The sequence below is a fragment of the Mustela nigripes genome, chromosome 14, assembly GCF_022355385.1.
Source record: "Mustela nigripes isolate SB6536 chromosome 14, MUSNIG.SB6536, whole genome shotgun sequence".
Classification (NCBI taxonomy): Eukaryota; Metazoa; Chordata; class Mammalia; order Carnivora; family Mustelidae; genus Mustela; species Mustela nigripes.
In genome coordinates, this window is record NC_081570.1 from 99,630,052 (window position 1) to 99,636,051 (window position 6,000).

The following is a 6,000-nucleotide window of genomic DNA, read 5'->3' on the forward strand; positions in this document are numbered from 1 at the left end:
CCTGCCCCCGGAGGGCATGCAGACAGATGCACAGAGCCCTTCTTGCCTCTCCCAGGACGTGCAGACAGTTGACTGCGGGAATTAGGAGATTTTGCTGGGTGACAAAGAGCATCAGGACTGCACCCACACGTATCTGTGATAAAACAATAAAGAGAAAAAAATCAGCTGTGCCAAAGCTGTAAGTTTGCTGCTGCCAGTAGAGCTGCCCCCTGGGGGCCTGGGCCCGTATTCCTCTGATCTGCCCTGGGCCCATGCCACCTGCCTCTTAGCTCCACCTGCTCAAAATGGTTGGGTGACAGGCTATACCTGAGGGGCTCTAGGACTATCAGAAGAGCAGGTTCTCTGTGTTTCCGTGACTTCACAGCTACATTAGAGCGCAACATACCCCTCTCCCCTGCCACCTCCATGTTTGAACTTTACGGTTGTGGAGCAGGGAAAGAGAGAGGGTCCAGTTCCTAGTCTCTTCCATGGCTATCAACAACCCAGCCCCACACTCCTCAAAACAAGACCCTGAGCAGACAGGGCCTCCTGATTCCTGCTTGCTTCTTGCCCCGCAAACTCCCAGGGCCCTGCCACGTGTATTAACAACAGTTGTTGGGGGAACTGATGCCAAGAGAGTTTTCTGGTGTCCCACCCATCCACATGGTAGCTGATGTCTGGAGGTTTTGGGCGGAGGGCAGATCAGCCAGGCTATCCAATGAATCAGGTGGGCTAGAGAGGAATCCTTTGTCAAAATTTTGCTTGAGTTTCCAGAATCAAAACTCACACCTTGACCAAGGGGGCAGCATGGTGTAGAGGTAATTAACATTCTTGTCTGCAGTTAAAGAGACCAAATTATGGGTGCCTGGGTGGCTCAATTGGTTAAGCGACTGCCTTCAGCTCAGGTCAAGATCCTGGAGTCATGATCCTGGAGTCCTGGGAACGAGTCCCACATCGGGCTCCCTGCTCAGCAGGCAGTCTGCTTTTCCCTCTGACCTTCTCCCCTCTCGTGCTCTCTCTCTCTCTCTCTCTCAAGTAAATAAACAAAATCTTAAAAAAAAGAGAGAGAGAGACCAAATTATGACTTTGGGCATGTCAGTCTCTCTGGCCTTCTACGTCCTCATTATGAAGAGGAAGAGCTTGGATGAGAAAACTGTTAAGATCTCTGTAAATCATAATAATAATAATAATAATAATAATGACAACAACAACAACAGCAGCTAATATTTAGTAGTGCTTACTAAGTGCCAGGCTTTTTCTAAGTGCTATGTTCAATCTTGCATGATTTCTATAACAACCCTAAGAGGCAGGTGCTACTGTTACCATTCCCTTTTTTTGTAAGTGAGGAAACAGGCACAGAGTAGTTTGCCCCAAATCACATCTAGTCAGGCAGAGCTGGACACCTGCACATATAACCCTTCAGCTTTCTTTCCTCTCTAATGTATAGAAAGCATGTCCTCTTGGATGGATGGGTAACATCATGTAATCACTTCATTATGGCTTGCCTCAGTTTTTTTTTCCCACTTTAGAACAAATAAATAGGTCTGTTTTTGAATACTCTGGTCCCGCCTAGGACATAGTAGGTGCTCAGTATTTGCTTACCTTGCTTTTTTTTTTTTTTTTCATTCAAGAAGTTGCATGAAAAAGACATGGAAACAAACAAGAATAAAACAAGAAGAGAAAATAATGAGGCTGCATCACTGGGAGGAAAGATCTGACTCCGGCCTCCCAGCAGGAACTGTCTTATTGGAGAGCAATCCAAAGAGAATACACAATGGGAGCCCATGCTTCTTATCTTGATGAAATAGCCCCTAAATAATAAATAAATAAACACGCACATATCATCCCAGTCGCAGAAACTTGATTATTGACTTTGGCAATCCTTTCTCCATCTCTTTGTGCCAATAAAGTTATTACAATTGAATCGAGAGAGGCAGACGCACAAGCATTGCCGAGACAAGATGCTGAGTAGTTGAAATCAATGACTTGCAGGGCTGATCTCCTGCCAAGGGCTGCACCAGCTCCCGGGAGGAATCCGCCACTCTGGCCAGTGGCCCAGCACTGCGGAAGCTGCAGGTCAGCTTTCTTGAGGGGACTCCCAGGTGGTTGGGGATCGACAGGTGTGGGAAGAAGGAAAAAGGTCCTTCTCCAATTACTGAGGGCCACACAGGCCAGCACCCACCAGACTGAGAACAACGAGGCTTTGCTAGACTCACTGTCCTCCTCTGGCTGTGGACAGAAGAGGAGGCAGCGAAGGGGTTGGAAGAGAACACAGTGTTATTCACAATCTGTGACAGGAAGAAAGACTGGCTTAATAACCCATATCCCAATGAATGGAATATTCCTTCTTTCCCCTGGCAGAGCTGGGCCTCTGGTGCCATCACCCATAAAATGGACAGCCACCCAAGGAGCCATGGAGCTAATTAACAAATTCGTCCCCAAGCGTGCCAGAACCCAATCCACTAGAACTGTAAAAATGAAGACTGTTTAGACACAAGCTTAATGAGGAAACCACTAGCATTCTCTGGAAGCTACCCTGGCAACTTGGCGCGTCTTCTAGCCCCCTTCTCCTTCTCATCCAGCTGCCGCCCATCTTCTCCTGTGTTGGCCCCCAGCATCCTCATTCCGTTTGTTCTCTCCATCCTCCATCCACCAATCAGGAAGCACCGAAGCCACCATTTAAAGTTTGTGCCCAAATTTTAGAGAATGATTGTACCTTTATAAGCTTCTCTGAGCTTTCGATTACTTGAGTTATGTATATATTTGCATCTTGGGGTACATATTTCCACAATAATAAGAGTAACACATATTGAGCACTTTTTATATGTCAACACTCTTTTAAACATTAAGAGTACTTGGGGACTCTGTGTAATTCAAGAGTGACAGACCTAGGAATACTTGACATAGGAGGTTCTCCTACAATCCTACATCCTGGCACAAAGTCTGAAGCTCCACCCACTTGCCTAGAGTTTTAAATCAGGTTAAGGTTTCCCATCAGATTAACAGATCCACACTCTTTTTTTTTTTTTTTTTAAAGATTTTATTTATTTATTTGACAGAGAGAGCACAAGTAGACAGAGAGGTAGGCAGAGAGAGAGAGAGAGAGAAGCAGGCTCCCTGCTGAGCAGAGAGCCCGGTGCGGGACTCGATCCCAGGACCCTGAGATCATGACCTGAGCCGAAGGCAGCAGCTTAACCCACTGAGCCACCCAGGCGCCCCAGATCCACACTCTTAATCATGATGGGATATCCCAATGCTACCAAACATCTGAGGAGAGCCAATTATGTGGAAGATAAACACCAAAACAACAAACAAACAAAGTAGCAAGTGGAGAGAACTGAGAACATGGGAGAAGAGAAGAATTAAAGTGTATATTTATTATATCTTTACAGGGAGAAGATACTGCATCCAAGAAGAAAGAACCGGGAGAAACAAAAAAGGAGCATTCTGAGGCCAAAATGAAATTCTTGGAAATTAAAAACAGCAGAAATGGGGGCGCCTGGGTGGCTTAGTGGGTTAAGCCCCTGCCTTCGGCTCAGGTCATGATCTCAGGGTCATGGGATTGGGTCCCTCATCGGGCTCTCTGCTCAGCAGGGAGCCTGCTTCCCTCTCTCTCTCTCTCTGCCTGCCTCTCCATCTACTTGTGATTTCTCTCTGTCAAATAAATACATAAAATCTTTTAAAAAAAGAACAGCAGAAATGAAAAGCTCAATATAATATCTCAGGAAGTAGAGCAAAAAGTGGAAGAGATTAAAAAAATTAGAAAAGAAAGCGAAAATAAAAGACTAGTCCAAGAAGTCCAGCCTGTGGGAGAGAGAGGGCGGGCGGGAGGTGGGGAGAGAAGTGAAAACAAGACAAAACGGGGTTAATCACAAATGAAAGTATTTCTCCAAATTTCCCAGAGATTAAAAAAAGACAAATGGTTCCAGCTTCAAAGAATACATCAAATGTTGGGTCACGGTGAATGAAAATAAATCCACACTGAGGTACATGATTGGAAATTTTCCAAAAATTGGAGAAAATAAGGAGCCCACTAGATTCTAGAGAAAGAAAACGTCACATACAAGTATCAGAAATTAGAAGGGTTGTGGACTTCTCCATAGCATCCCTGGAAACAAAAAGAAAATGGGGCAACATATTCCAAATTCTGAAAGGAAATGTTCCCTAACCTGTAGTTCCATACCCAGCCAAATTACAAAAAAAAAAAAAAAGGCACAAAGATAGAATCAAGACATTTTCAGACACCAAAGTCTCAAGAATGTATTTTCCATGCAGACTTTCCCCGAGAAAGGAAAGGTGTAAGAGGAACAGAAGTTTCAACACTGGAGGGAGGTACAGGGGATTTCCAGGAGGATGGGGAAAACATGGAGGCCAGCAGCCTGGATGGCCGTAACACCAGTCAAGATACAGGCATGTTGGGAGATGCCCAGATTCACTCTGTTGTCTTTTCAACCCAGGACAGAATGCTCCGGTAAGCTTGGCCCATATTCCTTACCATGTGCTGTTCTCTGCTCTCTGCTCGCTAGCTAGGTGAGCTTGTCACCCCCCACAGGAGCCCTCTGCGGTGACCCACTCCTAAGGGCTAAGGTTGGTTGAGATGAACTTAGAAGCGGGATCCACAGAGCAGACCATTTTCCCTTCCTGCAGGAAGGCCCCAGAAGCCCATATGCCCAAGAATAGTAAAGGGATCTGCAGGGAATATGGGATGCAGAGAGTGCTATAATAACCAACGATATCTGCTAAGCCTGCAATTGGTATGAAAGTCTTCAGCAGCTCGAAGTGTGAATAGGAACTCAGCTTTTAGATGTTCACATCCCACTCTCTCCTGAGTTATATTCAGCTAAAGATGCTCTATGCTTGGATTCCAAGGTCACATGCACATATTCAGCCCCTGTTCCCAAAGTAGGTTCTTTGTGCAAGCCTGGTGGGTAGAGAGGGAGAAGCTTATCTCCTCAGTTGCTTACTGTACCAGAATCAGCACTCTTGGGTCAACCATCTAGACCCTAGCATTGGATTTAACAAATTTTTCTGGGGTATCTTTGGACCCTTTCCTGCCAGGTACCACCACCCGGAACCATCTCAACAATTGGGAAGATTAGAACCATGTCGGGGTCTAGGATTTCTAGGTTCCAAGAGGTTCCTTGGCTTTAAGCAGTTTGGCCCAATTTCTTCCTGGGGGTGTTCATAAAAGGGCAGGCTTTGTCCAACCCAGAGGTTTTTGTCTCTTCTGTCCCTTTAGATAGTGGGTATCTGAGAGGCTTACATTGAGGGGATACTCAAATGATTTGAGAACAAAATCTGCCCTCAAGTGATATGCCGTCTCTATCCAGACAGAAAACAAGCAGTTGGATGATATGACAGTTTCTTTCTTTCTTTCTTTTCTTTCTTTTTTTTTTTTTTTAAGATCTTATGTATTTGACAGAGAGACAGTGAGAAAGGGAACACAAGCAGGGGGAAGTAGGAGAGGGAGAAGTCGGCTTCCCACTGAGCAGGGAGCCAGATGTGGGGCTCAACCCCAGGACCCTGGGATCATGACCTGAGCCCAAGGCAGACGCTTAACAACTGAGCCACCCAGGCGACCAAAATCGCTTAAGTTCCACCCAAGCTGGCACCTGGCCCGCCCTGTAGAAACACCTTCAGTGAAGTCTGAGACTTGGTCACTTTCTCCTTGGCATTCTGGCTCTTTGTATCCAGTGGCGGGTGGAGGGCGGGGGGAGGTGGGAGGTGGGGGTGGGATCCCCCAGTGCCTAGTCCAGTGCCTGACACAGAGTAGCTGCTCAGTGTGTATTTATTGGGTGCACATGAATACCTAATAGAATTAATACAGATTCCTGTGTCATCCAAGATTCATACATCATGGGGTTGGGATAAGATGGTTCTGCCAGCTCCCAGGGAAAAATCGATCCACAATTGAGTATTAGAGTAACATCTCATGACTCTGACTGTAAGGTAAGAAGTCCTTTTTAAATGAGTGATGATTTTGCCCATGATAAAAATGACAAAGGAGCTCACTTATTTTAT

General features: G+C 45.8%; 1 long non-coding RNA gene across 4 annotated transcripts in view; it reads left to right on the plus strand.

Moving 5' to 3' along the window:
- Positions 1-3,636, plus strand: part of LOC132001350 (uncharacterized) — a 30,213-nt gene extending 26,577 nt beyond the window's left edge. For 3 of the 4 annotated variants that reach the window (XR_009399593.1, XR_009399595.1, XR_009399596.1), the window contains one exon: positions 1,611-1,808. This is a non-coding gene — a long non-coding RNA (uncharacterized LOC132001350). Of the gene's footprint in view, positions 1-1,610; positions 1,809-3,371 lie in introns of those variants that run through there. The other variant, XR_009399594.1, reaches the window with a different exon arrangement.
- The last annotated feature ends 2,364 nt before the right edge of the window (positions 3,637-6,000 follow it).